Source organism: Trichosurus vulpecula, chromosome 9 (assembly GCF_011100635.1).
Source record: "Trichosurus vulpecula isolate mTriVul1 chromosome 9, mTriVul1.pri, whole genome shotgun sequence".
Taxonomy (NCBI): Eukaryota; Metazoa; Chordata; class Mammalia; order Diprotodontia; family Phalangeridae; genus Trichosurus; species Trichosurus vulpecula.
This window is the reverse complement of record NC_050581.1, coordinates 204,171,933-204,193,718: the sequence shown is the minus strand read 5'-3', so window position 1 is coordinate 204,193,718 and position 21,786 is coordinate 204,171,933. Positions and strand designations below refer to the sequence as shown.

Here is a 21,786-nt window from a genome sequence, read left to right as displayed (position 1 = left end):
TCTGAAAAATGTTAAGATCCCTCTATCACAAGGCTGTGAGTCTAATTCGTGGTCCATCAGAAGCTGCGGCAGTATTGGGGTAATGAGGAACCACCTGAGCTAGGTCAGTATGAGGTCCAGCAACCCTTTACTGTGCTCCTGACTCATTTTTCAGGTTTCTTTTGGCGCCTGACACACTGGACAACTTCTCCTATGTCTCCTTCATTTGGAGGAATGGAGGAAGGGAAAGGACAAGATTCGCTGTGCCTAGAAGGAAGCTCAGGGGTGGAGGCAGAGGACCCATGTTCCAGACCTCAGGGACAGCCAGTGAACAGGCACAAAGTGAGGAGGTGGGCACTTCTGTAGGCACAGGAGCACACAACCACTAACCTACAGAAAGGGCTCAGAAACCCTGGCACTGCTTGCTCCTGGAAAAGAACACTGCTTCTCAATGACGTGAGGGATCTCAGCGCCTCTTCTAGAGTGGTCCATCCAACAGCACCCTGGGGACTACCATTATTTCTTCGTTTTTCTCACATAGTGTTAAAAGTAATATGCTGTTATCTGTAATGGGGATAAGCTAAAAGCCTTCCCAGTAAAATCAGGGATGAAGCAAGGATGCCCATTATCATCACTATTATTCAGTATTGTACCAGAAATGCCAGCTATAGCACTGAGAGAAGAAAAAGAAATTAAAGGAATTAGAATAGGCAATGAGGAAACAAAACCATCACTCTTTGCAGATGATATGGTGCTATACTTAGAAAATCCTAGAGAGTCAACTGGAAAACTGGTTGAAATAATGAACAAGATTAGCAAAGTTGCAGGATACAAATAAACATACATAAATCATCAGCATTTCTATATATTAACAGCAAAATCCAGCAATAAGAAATAGAAAGAGAAATTCCTTTTAAAGTAACTATAGACAATATAAAATACTTGGAAGTTTACTGGCCAAGACAAACCCAGGAACTATGTGAACACAATTACAAAACACACTTTTCACACAAATAAAGTCTAATCTAAACAAATGGAAAAATATTAGTTGCTCATGGGCAGAGCCAATATAATAAAAATGTCAATTCTACCCCTAAATTAACCTACTTATTCAGTGCCATACTAATCAAACTACCAAAAAGTATTTTGTAGAGCTAGAGAAAATAATTCATCTGGAAAACAAAAAGGTCAAGGGTATCAAGGGAATCAGTGAAAAAAAAAAGTGAAGGAAGGTGGCCTAGTTGTACCAGATCTCAAACTGTATTATAAAGTGGTAATTATCAAAACAATCTGGTCCCGGCTAAGAAATGGAGTGGTGGACCAGTGGAATAGATTAGGTACACAATACATAGTGCTAAATGACCACAGTAATCTCAAGTTTGATAAATCCAAAGATCCAAGTTTTTGAGACAAAAGCTCATTATTTGACAAAAAATGCTGGGAAAACTGGAAAACAATATGGCAGAAACTAGGAACAGACCAACATCTCACACTGTATACCAAGAAAAGATCAAAATGGGTACATGATTTAGATATAAAGGGTGATACCATAAGCAAATAAAGAGAGCATTGAATAGTTTACATGTCAGATCCATGGGGAAGGGAAGAGTTTAGGACCAAATAAGTTATAGAGAATATTACAAAATGGAAAATGGAAAATGTTGATTAGATAAAATTTAAGTTTTTGCACAAACAAAACCAACGCAACCAAGTAGCTCTGAAAATAGCAGTGCAAGGCCCCTGAAGCTTGGGACAAGGCACTCTCTACTCTGAAGGCAGTCATAACCTGACCAAAAGCTCAAGGGCCAAGTAGTTGGCTGGGAACATGAAGAAGGGTAAATGGACTCAGACTATAGAATCTTTTTTTGGTGAAAAAGAAGATCAAAACATATAGCCAGAAGAAGTCAGCAAAGTCAAAGAGCCTACATCAAAAGCCTCCGAGAAAAATATGAATTGGTCTCAGGCCAGGGAAGAGCTCAAAAAGGATTTGGAAAAGCAAGTTAGAGAAATAGAGGAAAAACTGGGAAGAGAAATGAGAGTGATACAAGAAAACCATGAAAAACAAGTCAATGACTTGCTAAAGGAGACCCCCAAAAATACTGAAGAAAATAACACCTTAAAAATAGACTAGCTCAAATGTCAAAAGAGCTCCAAAAAGCCAATGAGGAGAAGAATGCCTTGAAAGACAGAATTAGCCAAATGGAAAAGGAGGTCCAAAAGACCACTGAAGAAAACACCAACTTAAAAATTAACTTGGAGCAAGTGGAAGCTAGTGACTTTATGAGAAATCAAAATATTATAAAACAGAATGAAAAGGAATGAAAAAATGAAAGACAATGTGAAATATCTCATTGGAAAAACTACTAACCTGGAGAATAGATCTAGGAGAGATAACTTAAAAATTATTGGATTACCTGAAAGCCATGTTAAAAAAAAGAGCCTAGACATCATCTTTCAAGAAATTGTCAAGGAAAACTGCCCTGATATTCTAGAATGGGAAGGTAAAATAGAAATTGAAAGAATCCACTGATCGCCTCTTGAAAAAGATCCCAAAAAGAAAAGTAGGAATATTGTCGCCAAATTCCAAAGTTCCCAGGTCAAGGAGAAAATAATGCGAGCAGCCAGAAAGAAACAATTTGAGTATTGTGGAAACACAATCAGGATAACACAATATCTAGCAGCTTCTTCATTAAGGGATCAAAGGGCTTGGAATATGATATTCTGGAGGTCAAAAGAGCTAGGATTAAAACCAAGAATCACCTACCCAGCGAAACTAAGTATAATGCTCCAAGGCAAAATATGGACTTCCAATAAAATAGAGGACTCTCAAGCTTTCTCAGTGTAAAGACAAGAGCTGAATAGAAAATCTGACTTTCAAATACAGGAATCAAGAGAAGCATGAAAAGGTAAACAAGAAAGAGAAGGGACTTACTTAAGTTGAACTGTTTTGTTTACATTCCTACATGGAGGAGTGTAATTCATGAGACCTTTCTTAGTATTAGGGTAGTTGAAGGGAATATACATATATACAGACAGAGGGCACAGGGTGAGTTGAATATGAAGGGATGACATCTAAAAAATAAAATAAAATTAAGGGGTGAGAGAGGAATATATTGAGAGAGGGAGAAAGGGAGAGATAGAATGGGGTAAATTATCTCCCATAAAAGTTGCAAGAAAAAGCAGTTCTGTTGGAAGGGAAGAGGGTGTAGGTGAGGGGGTATGAATGAATCTTGCTCTCATCGGATTTGACTTGAGGAGGGAATAACATACACACTGAATTGGGTATCTTACCCCACAGGAAAGTAGGGGGAAGGAAATAAAAAGGGGGGATGATAGAAGGGAGGGCAGATAGGGGGAGGAGGTAATCAAAAGCAAATACTTTTGAAAAGGGACAGGGCCAAGAAAGAAAATTGAGTAAAGGGGGACAGGATAGGATGGAGGGAAATATAGTTAGTCTTTCACAACATGATTGTTGTGGAAGGGTTTTGCATAATGATACATGTGTGGCCTATGTTGAATTGCTTGCCTTCTTAGGGAGAGTGGGTGGGGAGGGAAGAGGGGAGAGAATTTGGAACTCAAAGTTTTAAAAGCAGATGCTCAAAAAAAGTTGTTTTGGCATGCAACTGGGAAATAAGACATACAGGCAATGGGGCATAGAAATCTATCCCATCCTACAAGAAAGTAAGGGGAAAGGGGATGGGGGGGAGAGTGGGGTGACTGAAGAGAGGACTGACTGGGGAATGAGGCAATCAGAATATATGCCATCTTGGAGTGAGGGGAAGGTAGAAATGGGAAGAAAATTTGTAACTCAAAATATTGTAGAAATCAATGTTGAAAACTAAAATATGGAAAACAAAATAAATAAATAAATAAATGGAAAGTCAATGAGGACAAAAAACCAATGCTACCAAATCAGAAGGAAAAAACTGGGGGGTTGTGAGAATTTTACAGCAAGTATCTCTGATAAAGGTCTCATTTCTCAAATATATAGAGAACTGAGTCAAATTTATAAGAATACAAGTCATTCCCCAATTTACAAATGGTCAAAGGATATGAACAGGCAATTTTCAGATGAAGGAATCAAAGCCATCTGTAGTCATATGAAAAAATGCTCTAAATCATTATTGATCGGAGAAATGCAAATTAAAACAACTCCAAAGTACCATCTCACACCTATCAGATCAGCTAATATAACAAAAAAGGAAAAGGATAAATGTTGGTAGGGATATGGGAAAAATGGGACACCAATGTACTGTTGGTGGAGTTGTGAACTCCCCATTCTGGGGAGCAAACTGGAACTACGTTCAAAGGCAATAAACCTGTGCATATCTTTGACTCAGCAATACCACTGCTATATCTATATCCCAAAGAAATTTTTATAAAAAAGGGAAAAGAATCTATTTGGACAAAAATGTTTATAACAGCTCTTTTGTGGCGGGAATAACTGGAAATGGAGGGGATGCCCATCAGTTGGGGGATGGCTGAACAAGTGGGTGTATGATTGTGAGGGAATACTATTGTGCTGTAAGAAATGACAAGCAGAGTGATTTCAGAAAAACCTAAAAAGACTTAAATGAATTGATACAAAGTGAAGTGTAAAGAACCAGGACAACACTGTACACAGTAACAGCAGTACTGCTCGATGAAGAACTGTAACTTAGCTATTCTAAGCAATACAATGATCGAAGACAATCCCAAGGGACTCATGATAAAAAATGCTATTTGCCTCCAGAAAAAGAACTGATGTCTGAATAGAAACTGGAGCATACTATTTTTTACTTTCTTTCTTTGTCTTTGAGTTTTCTTGCATGAAATGACTAATATGGAAATGTTTTACATTATTGCACATGTACAACTATATCTGACTACTTACCGTCTCAGGGAGAGGGGAGTAGAGGGAAGGATAGAATTGGGAACTCAAAACTTTAAAAAATGCATATTAAAAAATTGTTTTTACATGTAATTGGGCGAAAATAAAATATTATTTAAAATAACAATAATAATACTATGCTAATGGAGAATGCATTCTGAGCTAAAAGTACAATAAGCTTGTAAAATATTACACACAAATTATTCTTTTACATTTTAAAATTCTGAACTAAGCCTCAAAGGGTCTAGATAAAGACAAAGTGTCAAGACTCAGCTAAAGTCCCAACTTCTGTAGGAAGCAGAGATTGGGCTGTTAGCATTAGTTCAATGAGGACTTCAGCCCAGTCTTCCTTAATCTTTCTGTCTTCTCTAAAAAGAAAGAAGAAAACCAAATGACCAGTATCAAAAATGAAAAGGGTGAATCCACCTCCAATGAAGAGGAAATTGAAATAATAATTAGCAATTATTTTGCCCAATTGTTTATTTGGGGGGGGGGGGGTTGATGAGTGCTGTCTTTTTTTGTTTTTTGTTTTTGTTTTTTTCCCACTTTTTTATTTAATATATTTAGTTTTCAGCATTGATTTTCACAAGAGTTTGAATTACAAATTTTCTCCCCAATTTCTACCCTCCCACCCACTCCAAGATGGCATATATTCTGGTTGCCCCATTCCCCAGTCAGCCCTCCCATCTGTCACCCCACTCCCTTCCCATCCCCCTTTCCCTTCTTCTCTTGTAGGGCAAGATAAATTTCTATGCCCCATTGCCTGTGTATCTTATTTCCTATTTGCATGCAAAAACATTTTTGCTGTTGTTGTTTTTGAATGTCTGTTTTTAAAACTTTGAGTTCCTCAGAGAACAAATCCCCTTAATAAAAGGATTTGTTCTATAAAACTTGGACTCAGTCAGAAGGCCACATCCAAGGACCTAGGGGGCCACGTGTGGCCTTGAGGCCGCAGGTTCCCTACCCCTATTAACCTCTCAGTGCCCTAGGCCACTAAGATTATATATTTTAGATCAGGTGCCAATCTGTACTTTAAGAGGGAGTTTCTTATTGAGGAGTTTGTCCCAATAGGTCCAGACAAATGTACACACACACAGAGTCCTACTCATCCAAATATATTTTTAAAAATTATTGCCCTATTACAGAAGCTCAAACAATTTAACTGAAATATGTGTTCATTTCAGCTTACTAAATAAACCATAAAGAAATCGCAGGATTCAACAGATTATCTTTTTGCTTAATGTATCATATTCTGATAATGAAGTATTAATATCTTATAATTTATTACTAGATTTGTCAGTTTTCTTCAATTAGTTCAAGCTTTAATTATTTAGGGCAAATGAATTCAATATTTGATTTTCATTATTTCTTATTCCTTTTATAATGATGTAATAACATTTTCTGTTTCTTTTAATGCTTTCCAGACTAAATTCAACTTAACTGGATATCACAGCTGCCATATCTGCCTTTCTTCAGCTGAATGTTATATGATATGTTTCTTAATCTTTTCAATTCCTGTATTTCTCTTTGCCTTAAATTTCTTGCTCTCAGTACCTAGCTGCATTTATGTGGTGTCAAACCAACTTACTGAAAAGTGAAAAATTCAGTCAAATAGGAGGGACAAAACTAAAGAGTTATTTGAATTAAATGGTTGTAAGTTTAAAATAAAAACCAACCAAACAAAACCTAAAAAACAAAAAAAAAACTTTGAGTTTCAAATTCTCTCCCCTTTTCCCTCCCCGCCCACCCTCCCTAAGAAGGCAAGCAATTCAATATAGGCCACATGCGTATCATTATGAAAAACACTTCCACAATACTCATGTTGTGAAAGATTAACTATGTTTTGCTCCTTCCTAACCTATCCTTTATTGAATTTTCTCCCTTGACCCTGTCCCTTTTCGAAAGTGTTTCTTTCTGATTACTTCCTCCCCCCCGTCTGCCCTCCCTTCTATCATCCCCCCTTTTTTTATCTTCTTCCTACTTCTTTCCTGTGGGGTAAGATACCCAATTGAGTGTGTATGGTATTCCCTTCTCAGGTCAAATCCAATGAGAGCAAGATTCACTCATTCCTCCTCATCTGCCCCCGCTTCCCTTCCACAGAACCACTTTTTCTTGCCACTTTTATGCAAGATAATTTACCCCATTCTATCTCTCCCTTTCTCCCTCTCTCAATATATTCCTCTCTTATCCCTTAATTTGATTTTATTTTTTTAGATATCATCCCTTCATATTCAACTCACCCTGTGCCCTCTGTGTATATATAAATATATATATATACACACATATATATATATACCTACATATATACATACCTAGATACACACATATGTATATATATGTATACACACATATATATGCATATTCCTTTCATCTACTATGATATAGAGGTCTCATGAATCACACACAGCACCTTTCCATGTAGGAATGTAAACAAAACAGTTCAACTTCAGTAAGTCCCTTATGATTTCTCTTTCTTGTTTACCTTTTCATGTTTCTCTTGATTCTTGTGTTTGAAAGTCAAATTTTCTATTCAGCTCTAGTCTTTTCACTGAGAAACTTGAAAGTCCTCTATTTTATTGAAAGTCCATATTTTGCCTTGGATATTTTGCCCAATTGTATGCCCATAAATTTGACAACCTTAGGGAAATGGATAAATATTTACAAAAATATAAATTGCCCAGGTTAACAGAAGAAGGAATAAAATACCTAAATAACCCCATCTCAGAAAAAGAAATTGAGCAAGCCATCAATGATCTCCCTAGGAAAAAATCTCCAGGTCCAGATGGTTTTACATGTGAATTCTATCAAACATTTAAAGAACAATTAATTTCCATACTTTATAAACTATTTGGGAAAATAGACGAAGAAGGAGTCTTACCAAATTCTTTTTATGACACAAATATGGTATTAATACCTAAGCCAGAAAGAGTTAAAACAGAGAAAGAAAATTATATACCAATTTCCCTAATGAATATTGATGCAAAAATTTTAAATAAAATATTAGCAAAAAGATTACAGCAACTTATCATGAGAATAATACACTATGACCAGGTAGGATTTATTCCAGGAATGCAAGGCTGGTTCAATATTAGGAAAACTATCAGCATAATTGATCATATCAAAAGCAAAACTAGCAGAAACCACATAATTATTTCAATAGATGCAGAAAAAGTTTTTGAAAAAATACAATACATATTCCTGTTAAAAACACTAGAAAGCAGAGGCAGCTAGGTGGTGCGGTGAGTAGAGCACCAGCCCTGGAATCAGGAGGACCTGAGTTCAAATCCAGCCGCAGACACTTTACAAACTTACTAGCTATGTGACCTTAGGCAAGTCACTTAACCACAATGGCCCTGCCTTCCTCCCTACAAAAAAACCACTAGAAAGCACAGGAATAAATGGAGTCTTCCTTAAAATTATAAACAGCCTCTACCTAAAACCATCAGCAAGCATTATATGTAATGGGGATAAGCTAGATGCATTCCCAATAAGATCAGGGGTGAAACAAGGATGTCCATTATCACCCCTATTATTCAATTTGGTACTAGAAATGCTAGCCTATAGCAATAAGAGAAGAAAGAGAAATTGAAGGAATTAGAATAGGCAAAGAAGAAACTAAGTTATCACTCTTTGCAAGTGATATGATGATTTACTTAGAGAACCCTAGAGAATCAAGTAAAAAACTACTTGAAATAATAAACAACTTTAACAAAGTTGCAGGATATAAAATAAACCCACATAAATCCTCGGCATTCCTATACATCAATAACAAAGCCCAACAGCAAGAGATAGAAAGAGAAACTCCATTTAAAGTTACTGTAGACACTATAAAATATTTGGGAGTCTACATGCCAAGACAAACCCAGGGACTATATGAACATAATTATGAAACACTTTTCACACAAATAATGTCAGATCTAAATAAATGGAAAAAAATCAGTTGCTTGTGGTTAGGTTGAGCTAATATAATAAAAATGACAGTCTTACCTAAATTAATTTACTTATTCAGTGCCATACCAATTGAACTACTAAAAAATTATTTTACAGAGCTGGATAAAATCATAACAAAATTCATCTGGAAGAACAAAAGGTCCAGAATATCTAGGGAATTAATAAAAAGAAATGCTAGGGAAGGTGGCCTAGCCATACCAGATATTAAACTGTATTATAGAGCAGCAGTCATCAAAACTACTCGGTACTGCTAAGAAACAGAGTAGTGGATCAGTGGAATAGGTTAGGTACACAAGATGCAGAAGTCACCAACTATAGCAATCTACTCTTTGATAAACCCAAAGAATCCAGCTTCTGGGCTAAGAATTCACTATTTCACAAAAAAGGCTGGGAAAATTGGAAAATGGTATGGTAGAAACTGGGCATAGACCAATATCTTGTACCACATACAAAAATAAAGTCAAAATGGGTTCATGATTTAGGAATAAAGGCTGATACTATAAGCAATTTGGGAGAGCAAGGAATAGTTTACCTGTCAGATTTATGTGAAAGGGAAGAATTCATGACCCAACAAGAGATAGAGAGCATTACAAAATGCAAAATGGATAATTCTTACTATGTTAAATTGAAAAAGTTTTGTACAAACAATGCCAATGCAACAAAGGGAAGCAGAAAATTGGGGAAAAAATCTTTACAACTAGTGTCTCTGATAAAGGCCTCATCTCTAACACATACAGGGAACTGAACCAAATTTATAGGTATACAAGTCATTACCCAACTGAGAAATGGTCAAAGGGTATGAACAGGCAGTTTTCAGAGGAAGAAATTAAAGACATCTATAGGCATATGAAAAAATGCTCTAAATCACTACTGATTAGAGAAATGCAAATCAAAACAACTCTTGGGTACCACATCTCTCCTGTCAGATTGGCTAACATGACAAAGCAGGAAAAGATAAATGCTGGAGAGGATGTGGGAAAATTGGAACACTGCTACATTGCTGGTGGAGTTGTGAACTGATTCAGCCATTCTGGAGAGCAATTTGGAACAATGCCCAAAGGGGTATAAAAATGTGCATACCCTTTGACCCAGCAATACCACTTCTTAGGGCTATATCCCAAAGAGATCATAAAAGTGGGAAATGGACCAGTCTGTACAAAAATATTTATAGCAGCTCTTTTTGTGGTAGCAAAGAATTGGAAATCAAGGGGATGCCCATCAATTAGGGAATGGCTAAACAAGTTGTAGTATATAAATGTAATGGAATACTATTATGCTATAAGAAATGGGGAACAGACGGACTTCATTCTAACCTGGAAATACTTATATGAACTGATGCTGAGTGAGGGGAGCAGAACCAGGACATCACTATACATGATTACAGACACACGTTCTCTGTAAAGACTAACTTTGATAGACTTGACTCCTTTCATCAATACAAGGTTCAAAGACAGCTCCAAAAGACTCATGATGGAAAAAGCTATGCACATCCAGAGAAAGAATTATGGAGTCTGAGTGCAAATTGGGGTAAACTTTTGCTTTTTTTCCTCCTTTTTTGGGTTCATTTCTCCTTTCTCATTATTCATGCCATTGGTTATAATTCTTCTATATAACTGGACTATTACGTAAATAAGTTCAACGTGAAGGTAAATGTAGAACCTACACTGGATTACATGCTGTCTTGTGGGGGGTGGGGGAGGAGAGGGAGGGAGAGAAAATTCGGAACTCAAAAACTTGTGGAACTGAGTGTTGTAAACTAAAATTAAAAAAATAAATTTATAAAAAAAATCTTCCTGCCTTCTGTGAGCATCTCCACTGCACCCCATAGATAACTGCATGGATGTTGTCTCCCCCATTAGGTTACGAGCTTCTTTAGAGCTGTCTCGCCATTCTTTACATCCCCAGGGCTCCGCACAGTGCCTGGCACACAGTAATCATTTAATAGATGCTTGTTGGCTTGATTTGACTTGGATGTAATTTAGGATAACTTCCTGAAGCCAGATCATCACCTGCAGCGTCTACACACGTAGAGTCCTACCAGACAGGTAGGTGATCTACTCTCCCTTCCTATGTTTATACATGGAGATCCACACATCTGTTTCAGAAGGTTTGCCTGACTGGGTATGGTCTGAGGAGCCTAAGGCAGGAGATCTGGACAGCCCGCTGGAGATGTCTGCTACTACAAAAGTGCTGCTGGCACTGGGAGACCTTTCTTGTTATCCCTAACCTGCATCAGTGAGCATGGATCAGATTTCTGTCATTTTCTTGGCATAGTTCCAAAACCAGCTGGGCCAATACCTAGCTCCACCCCAGGTCTATTGGTGTGCCTGGCACTGCCTCCTGGGGACGAAGCTGTGCAGAGGCTCTCTCTGTGTTCACTGCTTCCTTTTGTACATGTCTGCTCATCTCCCTCAAAAGAAGCCATTTCAGACCTTTGTCAGCTGTGAGAGATTAGCTCAGGCCTGCTGCTCTCTTCTCTTCCCTGGGATGTGTGAATCAAGGGCAGATAAATGCTCCTACCCTTTTCCCTGGTTTCACCTATGGCTAAACAGTTTTTTGTTCCATTCCTTTCAGTGCAAAGGTCACTCTCTATGGTAGAAAAAACAGCCCAAGTTGAGTTGTACTCTCTCTTTCATTACCCACTATTCCACTGTCCCATGCACCCCCCAAAGCACTGGTGCCATCCTTCTTTTGATCTCTGGCTCATCCTCAATAGAGCTAAGAGAGAACCAGCCAGATAAGACAGACAGACAAAGAGAAACCCCACCCTTTTGGTTACCCCTACCTTTCATTATGATCTTTTGTTCACTGTAAGCTTTTCTTATATACTCATATCCTTAGATATCCCCAAAGCCCCAGTCTGAGCAAGCCACTCCCCTGCTCCGGAAACTTCGGTGGCTCTGTCTTGCCCTAGGTGAAAATGCAAACTGTTCCATTTGGCATTTAAAGTCCTTCACCACCTGGCATGAGCCCATGTTTCCAGGCAGATTACCCACCACACCCTTCACACTCTCAATGCTCTGGACAAACCTGCCTGTTACTGTTCTCTGTAAACACCCTCTACCCTTTCCACAGGCTGTCCCCCAAGCTGTCGAATGTCCCATCTCCACCTCCATTTCTCAAGCTTCAAGGCTCAGCTGCAGTGCCACATTTCATGGGGTTGGGATGAGGAAGAGGCAGAGGCTTTCTATGATTCCCTTAGCCATTAGCATCTCCCCTCAATCCCTGTGAAAAATCACTACCTATTTTTTCCTATATCCAGTGTTTAACTAAAAGCATTGTATTCCCTGGTGGGATAAAAGCCCCTTGGGGGCAGGGACCAGCTCACTTGGCCCCCGGTACTTGGTGCCTAATTCTAGGTGGGTGCTTAATAAATTTGTGTGGACTCTGCATAACATGACCTGACTGAACAAGAGCTAAATAAATAAATGGCTGAACCAAGTGTGGTATATGTTCTTGCTGGAATATGACTCTGCTTGATGAGCTCAATGGTTTCAGAAAAGCATGGAGAGACCCCACGAAATAATGATAAGCAAGATGAGCAGAACCAAGAGAACGCTGTACATAGTAACAGCAGTATTGCTTTAAGAACCCCTTTGAGTGACTAAGTCATTCTGACTATCACAAATACCTGAATTAACCCCAGAGATCTCAGGAGGGAAGATGCTGTCTGAATGCAGAAAGGAATATTGCTGTGGTGTAGGAAGTGATGAGCTGGCTGCTTTAGGAAAACATGGAAGGACTTGGACTTAGGAAGGAAGATGCTCTCCGCCTCAAGAGAAACAGATGATAGGAGGAAATAAGCATAGTGTGGGCTTACATATATGTGTATGTTTGTAGATATCTGTGTATGTGGATGTATAGCCACACTAAATTATAGGCTTCTTTAGAGTGGGGGGACAGCAGAGAACAAATGAAAACCAACATGGAAGCAAAGACAAGCTGGGCAGCTTTTAAACCAATGTGTAGTGTTTATTACCTAGGTTTTCTTGAAATGGAAATTTATTGTCTTGTACTGAATCCTCTCTTACAGTCTGCTGTGTGCATGGCGATGGTTTTTTTTTTTCTTTTCTCGCTTTGTTTTTAAATGTAATTTTTTTTAAATGACCAAAAAACCAAAAAGCTAAATCCCTAACTGCTGATTGACTGACTGGTCAGAGAACCGGGCCCCACCATCATCTTCCCCTCTATTGTACAGTCACGCCACCATCTAGAACGCATCTTTTAAAAAGCGTAAGCCTTCAATGAGTCCCCTGTTTTGCTTCAGCCAGTGGAAAAATACACATGACTGTTCATTTGTCTGGTTCCTTTCTCAATAAGAAAAGGTTCTGCCCTGATGGAATTAGCCTTGATAAAGCCAGACACTCCTGCAAAAACAAAAATATCTTCCAGGCCAAGAATCCTTTATTTCAGCATGAATTCCCTGGAGGCCACCCTCCCGTCCTCACCCACTCCTCACACAGAATCCTTTCCTGGTGAAAAGGATAAATAAACGAGGTAGGGATGCCACTCTCCCTTGACCACACACACACACACACACACACACACACACACATACACGTCTACCTAGGCATGTCTCCTCAAAAGCCATCACTGAGAACAAATGTGCATGTGCATGTCTCCCTCCTCCAACCAATCTAGGGGCAGGTGGCTTTGCTCAGATTCTGTGCTCCTCAAAAACTACATACAAACTGACTTTTTTAAAAGTTGGGTCCCATTTTACAGTCAGCAAGCATTCTGTAAACATCCGTCAGAGCCCTACTATGTGTGGGGGCCTACAAGTGCTGGGTGCTAGGAGTTTGCATTATGGAGTTCCTAAAATGGATCCTTTGGAGAGGGGGCAGTTTTCCTTATCAGACAAGGTAAAAGGAGACCCAGACTCAGACTTTTAGACAAGAACAGCTAACCAGGTCTCCACACAACAAGTCACACTGGGTCCCCTGATGGACATAGTATTTCTCTTAGACTGAGGTCACACATGCCTGTAAAAAAATGACTGCTGCTTTTAACATTATTGGTCTGTCTTGTTCTATTGCAAAAGGCTCCAAACAGGGGCAGGGCCTCGAGGCCATATGCGGCCCTTTGACTGAATCCAAACTTCACAGAGTCAAAGGACTGCACCTGAGCACCTAGAGAGCCACATGTGGTCTCGAGGCCACAGGTTTCCCAACCCTGTTTCAAACCCTCAACAGCTGGCTAGAATGGATGGCTAAGAATGATGAGAGCTGCCACTTTTATAATGTATTATAGCTTTGTGACAAAATGGCCCTCTGGATGATCTTTGTCCTGCCCCCTGTTAATGCCTCTCATGTTAAATTTTTAAATAACATTATGAAATCACTGGTGGCCACTGTAACTTCTAGGACTCTTCTTAGTTAATATTCATTCTTGACCAATCTTTTCCTTTTCAGAATCAGAGAATCTTGGACTTGGAAAAAATGGTGATCCAAGTCTTCCAAGTTCTATGACTCATGACTTCCTAACTATTTTAATTCAGTTTCTGCTGGGGGGGATCAGAAATCTCCGGGAGATTGTTAGGATGTTAGGAAGGTCTCCTTACAATGAGCCGCATATAAGTAAAGGATCAATTTTTGCCTTGTTGATTATTTTGTCATTCAGAAATTGGAGACATCAACACTGGTATTCTGGACTTGCAGAAGGAGAACCACAAACAATGGGAACTTTGAGGGAAAATGTCCATGACATCATAAAGTGTGGGATAGTTAAGCAAAAGGATTCCCATATAGAGGCTGGCTGATGCACACAGAGAGCTCAGATAAAACATCGGGGGAATCTCAGTGGCCTCGACCTCCTCAAGAGTGTGGGGGGATAAGGGCAGCTAAGTGGCACAGTGAGTAGAGCACCGGCCCTGGAATCAGGAGGACCTGAGTTCAAATCCAGCCTCAGACACTCAACACACTTACTAGCTGTGTGACCTTGGGCAAGTCACTTAACCCCAATTGCCCTGCCTTCCCCCCTCAAAAAAAAAAGAAAAAGAGTGTTTGTGTGTGTGTTGGGGCGGGGGGTCTTCAGGACATCATGGCCTGGCCAGCAGAGGGGGCAGGAATCTGGACAGAGTGATGTGACCGAAAGGGATCCCAGCAAGCTTGTACTGTTAAACCAGAAGAAGGCTGTGTGCTGCCAGGGATCCTCCCATCCAGAACCACCAGAGGCTCAGGAGGATGCTTAGGAGGAGAAGGAGGGGAGCAAGAAATTAACATACAAGGGAGGGATCAGCTTACAGATTGAGGCTGGACAGAAAGAGGAAAGGAGCGGGCAGATGGAAGAAATGGTGAAACCTGGGAAGAGCCCTCCAGCTGGATGCAATTAGTAAAGTAAGCAGTACCACCAAGAGAACCCACCAAGAAAGCCCCACGTGGAGTTGTCCCGTCCCCAAGCCTGTGGAAGAGAAGTGGGGCTGCAGCCGCAGAGGCCACCGAGCCCATGCACAACATCATGCTCGTCATGCAGCTGGGCTACAGGGCAAGGATGGAGGGTGGGGCCTAGGTGGAGAAACGTCTGTGACATCAGAGTGATACGCCTCCAGAAGATCGCTTTTTAAAAACAAGACAACTGGTGAAGGCCAGGGTTGTTTCTTTTCTTCTGTCAAGAAGACTTTTAAGCTAACTGGGCAGCTAAACCCAAGATAAGGTGGGAGGTAGTGGGAGAGAGAGCCAGGGGAGATGAGCTCTCACTAAGTGGTCCAGACCAGTGCGCCTGGACATGTGCTAGCTGGGAATGGAGGAGATACCACAGGCCAGAAATCAGGACACTTCAGCCTGCATTGCTTAAGGCACTGAATTAGCTCAGGGGTTTGCCTAATGGAGATGGGCTGAGAATGAGTCTTCCCCCATGGTTCACTTTATCCTGGCCCTGGTGCCAAACCAATCAGTTAACAAATAAGGGTTCGATTAAGTACCTCCTATGTGCTAGGCACCGTGGGATGCTGAGGACACGTCCAAAAAATGAAGCAAGATCCCTACTCCCAAGGAGCTTACGCTCCGCTGGGGCAGCTGACAAGCACACCTAACCACACCCATAGCAAGGATTCAGAAGTGCATCAATACAAACACACATAAAGCAGTCAAAGAGCCAGGTGGTCTGGGAGGGAGGGAGGGTGTGAGAAGTGGGGTGAAGGGGGATGTCAGGAAAAGCTTCATGTAGAAAATGGTGCCTGAGCGGCATTTTAGGGGAGAGAGGCACCCCAGGAGGCAGAGACAGGAAGGGAGTGACTTCCAGGGACAACCAAGGCACAGAGACAGGAGACAGTGTTATGGGTAAGGAATAGAGAGGCTCTGGGGAACACTTGCAGCTCGAGGCCTGTCTTGGTAGGAGTTTCTAGGTGACCCCAAAGGTAATGGGGAGCTGCTGGAGGTGGCCGAGGAGAAGAGGGCAGGAGGCTGTCTCCACCAGGAATCCCTCTTCTTCCACCCTGCCCAGAGGGAAGGCTTCATCAGGGCTTCCTCTCTACACTCTCAGTGGCTGCTCTCCCATCATCGGCCTGCCCAGATAGATCAAGAGTCAATGGAGGGCCATGGAGACACCAAGTACCCCCACCACCCAATACTCTCAAACCTCTACAAAATACCATGCTCACTGCCACTTCCTCCCAGCCTGTGTTGGTAAGCAAAATGGGCTCTTAGCACTTAGTTCAACAAGTGCCCTTGAAGAGTTTGGCTTTGTTTCTTTTGAGTAATTCAGTGTATTTCATTGAGTCTTACTAAGTACTAAGCCCCAGGCCCAAACCCCTATTAGGTGTTAACCCAACCTATGTGGATATGAACCTCCCAGGGTCCTAAGGGGAGGGGCTAACCCAAGAGCCAATCATAGCAGCCTAAGTTCTGGTCATTCAGATGACGTTTGATGACGTCTGAAGCCCTATAAGAAGAGAGGACAGAGCCATTTGCACAGGGCTCTCACTGGAGATGGTGTTGATGCAGAGACTCTGGGCAGCTGTAGCTAAGGGCCCTCTAGCTTGTAACCTGGAAGCTGAGGCTTTGTTAAACTCTGGTAACTATGAATTGGGATTTGAATCAGACAAGGTCTGTCTGTCGATGTTTGTAATTTAGTTGTATTTTATTCTGAAGTTTAGGGTGCTGGCTTTTTCCCCTGAACTAAGTGAATGATATTTGTATGCTGAATTAAAGTAAGCTTGTCAACCCCTTCACATAGCTTTCCTTAGTTAAGCAGATCAAAAGAACCTGTGCTTTTGCAGTATGCTGGTAGCGTTCTTGTTGTTGGGAGAGAATGAGAATGAGTCTTCCCCCATGGGGGGAACAGCTGCTAGCCAGATTGTTGAAACACAGCCCCAAACACTGCACAGGTACTGACATTCCACAAAGAAAACTGATGAGCAGCCACCTTATTAATACCAGCACAAGTACCCGGGCCATGCAAGTCGGGTTTCTCCTATGGACAGAGTAGGAATGTGAGGGGTAGTGGCCCCACTATGATGAAGGCCTCTGGCTCAGTGCACGAGGACGGCCCTACACCTCACATGGCAGGTCAGTTAGGGGCAGTCACCAGGACCTGAGGGAGCCTTTGTCTTCTCTCCCTCAAAGCCACGGGCTGCTGTGGCCTGTCTACCTAACCCCAGCAATGGATGCTGCCACCTATTAGAAATGGCAGCCTGGCTCCACTGAGAGGCCCCAGGCATCACGAAGAAGCAGAATCACTATCCAAGAAATGCCAATAAAACTGTGAAGCTCCTCTCTGCTCATCACCCAGGCCACGCCTGCTCCCACCTAGGATTCTTCTGCTGTTCTACCCATCCTTTGAGGCCAAGCACCAAGTTCTATGTTCTCAACCAGCAAGCCCTCCCCATCTGTGACCCAGAGAGGCTGAAGCACATGGCTGAGCACAGAACTGCCTTCGGGTTCACACCTCTGCTCCCCCAGGCCCGAGCTGTTTCCCACACAGAGCAGCTGAGTCCAGAGCTTGGCAACTACATCATGAATGACCCCTCAGTTGGTGGCAGGGGCAGAGGAAGGAGACGCGGACATAGCCTCACTCCCAATAACAGGAAAATTTCCCCTCCCCACTGCTCTCCTGAGTAACTGGGACCAGGGCGTCAGCTGTCTCTGGCTTTCCATCCTACGTGGCAATGCCTGCCTTTGCTTGGGAGGATAACTCAGTACTCGGAAAGGAAGTCACAGTCTTATGGTACCCACTTGAAACCACTGGGTTCATGAGGTAAGCTGTTCTGGGAGGCCCATGCAACGCATGATTTAATGGCCCAGGAGAGCAGCCAGCCATAGTAGAGCTGACAAGCCTTTCCTGGAATAGATTTAAAGACTCTGCCCTAATTGTTGGGAAAAGATCCATAATTTCCTCTAAGGCTTCCAAAAGCAGAGTTCAAAAGCATCTCTGAGGCTCAATTTTAAGTTGAAATGAGTTATTGGACAGCTCCATGGGCAGAGGTTAGAGCCTTCCTTGGGAAATCTAAAAGCCTGGTCATTCCTGAGCCTTCTAGACTCTTCTGAGGGCCTTTCAGTCAGCCTGGGGACTAAAGAAAGGGAATATCTTTCCAAGGGGGTCGTCCACAAGGCTGGGGGAGCCAGAGGATATCCTGGGGCAAACACTGAGGGTAGGCTATGGCGTCAAAGCTAGAAGTGCCAGCAGAAATAATCTAGTTTGAAGCCAAACCTAGATCTGTATCCAGGTCATGCCACTAAGCCAGGGATCCCCCAAGCTTCAGTCTGGGCCTTCTGTTCTTCCTCTATCTGATTTCACTTGAGGATCTCATCAGTTACAGGGGTTCAGGGTTCATTTCTATTCAGGTGATTTCCAAATCTAGAAATACAGCCCAAACTTCTCTCTGGACCACCAGTCCTACATCATCTCACACTGGATGTCCCAGAGGTATCCAAACTCGACCTGTCCAAGAGTGCGGATGGTGGGACAAGATGGAGAAGGTGGCATGTAGCTGGAACAAGTGCTAAGCCCTGTCTCAGAGAAGGGAAATGATAAAGCCTGGGGGTCGAGGACTGCCTTGAAATGTGGTGAATCGATCTCTGTGAAGCAGTGCAGCTGGTTCAGGGGGTGCACACCTGCTGAGACAAAGACTTTCTCCGTGTCCCCAAGCTTATCGCCATCCCCTATCCCCTACAGACTGATAAGGGAGCACCTGGCCGAGCTCTGGGAATGGTCTTCAGAAATTATCAGGGTTGCCATCGGAAAGGACCTGACCTGTAGAGTCCTAAGTGTCTCCCTGAGAGAGTAGCAGCAGCACCCTGCACTTACTCTCCTGGGGCTGATGATACCCCCCTCCCAAGGCCAGGGGTTTACCAGGGCCCACATCTAGCCATTCAAAATTTCCTTGATGATCAGAGTTCAGGGTACAGCATGTTCCTGCAGAAGGAGCCACTGACTGACTCCTCTGGGGACACAGGCCAGCTAAGGAGCAGAGACAGGATTCATACCCAGGTTTCTGTCCTCTGGGCCCCCTGTGGTCCATCGAGTGCTCTTCAATCAGATCCAGAGAGATCCTGACTGTACATGGTCTAATGTGGTGATGAGATGTGCAGGCTTGAGCAAGCAAGGGACAAGTAAGGGATGAGTAAGCAGAGTCCAACTTCATCAGAAGGTTCAAACTCAAGAAATAGGCTAGAAAAATGGGCAGACAACAAAAAAAGAATTTGACCATAAAAGCCACTACAGTGGCAAGTAAGACCAAGACATAAACTGAGAAGACAACAATGTGAAAACAGCTTTAAGAAAAGCCTCAAAGAAAAAGGCTGATTGCATCCAAGCCCAACAAGAATTCTAGGAGTTAAAGAAAGAGATGAGTAGTAAAGTAAAAAGAGGGAAAAGAGATGAGAGGCAAGAAAATTGTGAAAAGAGAATAAACAGCTTGATTTAAGAGGCATAAAAAATACTGAAGAAAATAATTCCTTAAAAAACATAACTGTCTTAATGGTAAAAGGGACACAATTCACTGAAGAAAAGAACTCCTTAAAAATCAGAATTGGCTAAGTGGATGCTAATGACTCCATGAAACATCAAGAAAAAAAATAAAACAAAGTCCAAAGAATGAAAAAAATAGAAGAAAATATGAAATATCTCAACAGAAAAACAGATGACCTAGAAAACAGATTGAGGAGAAATAATTTAAGAATTATTTTTGGACTACCTGAAAGCTATGATCAAAAAAGGGTCTAGAGATAATATTTTAAGAAATTATAAAGGAAAACTACCCTGATAGCTTAGATCCAGAGGGTAAAATAGAAATGAAAAGAATCCACCAATCACCTTCTGAAAGAGATCAAAATGAAAATTCCCAGGAACATTGTAAGCCAAATTCCAGAGCTCCCAGGTCAAGGAGAAAATACTTCAAACAGCCAGAAAGAAACAATTCAAATGTCAGAGAGCTACAGTCAGGATCACACACAAGATTTAGGAGCTTCCACTTTAAAAGAGCAGAAGGGTTGTAATATGATATTCTAGAAGACAAAGAAGCTAGGATTACATAACCTACTGAGCAAAACTGAGTATAATTCTTCAGGGGAAAAATAGACATTTATGAAATACAGGATTTTCAAGCATTCCTGAAGAAAAGGCCAAAGCCAAATAGAAAATCTGACATTCAAATAGAAGACTCAAGAGAAACACAAAAAGGTAAACATGACAGAGTAATCATAAGGGACTCATCAAATTAAACCTTTTACATCTTTACATGGGAAGATGCTACATTTAACTCCTAAGAACTTTATCACTGGTAGGGCAGTGAGGAGTCCATATAGATAGAGGGCATTGGGTTTGAATCAATCATGTTGAGATGATCTCTAAAAAAATTGAAGGAAAAGAGAGAAGCGTGGGAAGAAGGGAAGGGACAGACAGAGTGGGAACATTTTTCTCACATAAAAGAGGCATGAAGGAAGAACTTTTATAGTGGAGGGGAAAATGGGGGAACAGGCAATGCCTGAACCTCGCTCTCATCAAATTGGTTCAAAGAAGGAAGAATATATGTATATGTGTGTGTGTAAATATATATATATATATATATATATATATATATATATATATATATATATATATATATATAAACAGGGAAAGAAATCTATCTTATGCAAACAGGAAACAGGAGGGGAAGTAGGTAAGAGAGGTGGCGGATGAATGATGATAAAAGGGAGGGCGAATTAGGGGAGGCAGTGGTCAGAAGCAAAACTGACTTTGGAGAAGAGACAGGACAAAGAGAGAGAAAGAATAAGCAATAAAGAGGATTGAGTGAAATCGTAACTGAAAGTGAATGGGGATGAGCGCACCCATGAAATGGAAGCATTTCCAGAATGGATAGAAATCCATTAGAATCCAACAATATGTTGTTTACAAGAGACACATTTGAAACAGAAACACATAGAGAGAGTTAAAATAAAGAGCTGAAGCATAATAAATTATGCTTCAGCTGAAGTGAAAAAACAGAGGTAGCAATCACAATCTCAGACAAAGCAAAGGCAAAAAAGACCTAATTAAAAGAGGTAAGCAGGGAAAGTATATTTTGCTAAAAGGTACCATAGACAATGAAGTGATATCAAACATTCTTAAAGGCAAACTTCCCTTATAAAGAGAACTGAGTCACATTTGTAAAAATAAGAGGCATTCCCCAATCGACAAACGGACACAGACAGCTTTCAGAAGAAGAAGTCGAAGCTATCTATAGTAATGTGAAAACATGCTCTAATTTCATTGTTGATTAGAGAAATGCAAATTAAAATGACTGAGGCACCACCTCACACATGATAAATGCTGGAGAGGAGGAAGGCAAATGAACTAATGAGCTGTTGGTGGAGTTGTGAACTGGTCCAATCATTCTGGAGAACAATCTGGAATGGTGCCCAAAGAACTATAAAACTGTAGACACCCTTTGACAAAGCTATACCAATACTAGATCTGTACCCCAAAGAGATCAAAGAGAAGGAAAAGGGCCTATAAGTACAAAAATAGTTACAGCAGCTCTTTTTGTGGTGGCAAAAAATTGGAAATTGAGG

At 41.2% G+C, this 21,786-nt stretch overlaps 1 protein-coding gene across 1 annotated transcript in view; it reads right to left on the bottom strand.

Annotated features, from left to right (window-relative positions):
• Positions 1 to 21,786, bottom strand: part of MINDY4 (MINDY lysine 48 deubiquitinase 4) — a 156,038-nt gene that overhangs the window by 58,996 nt on the left and 75,256 nt on the right. The window lies entirely within an intron of this gene.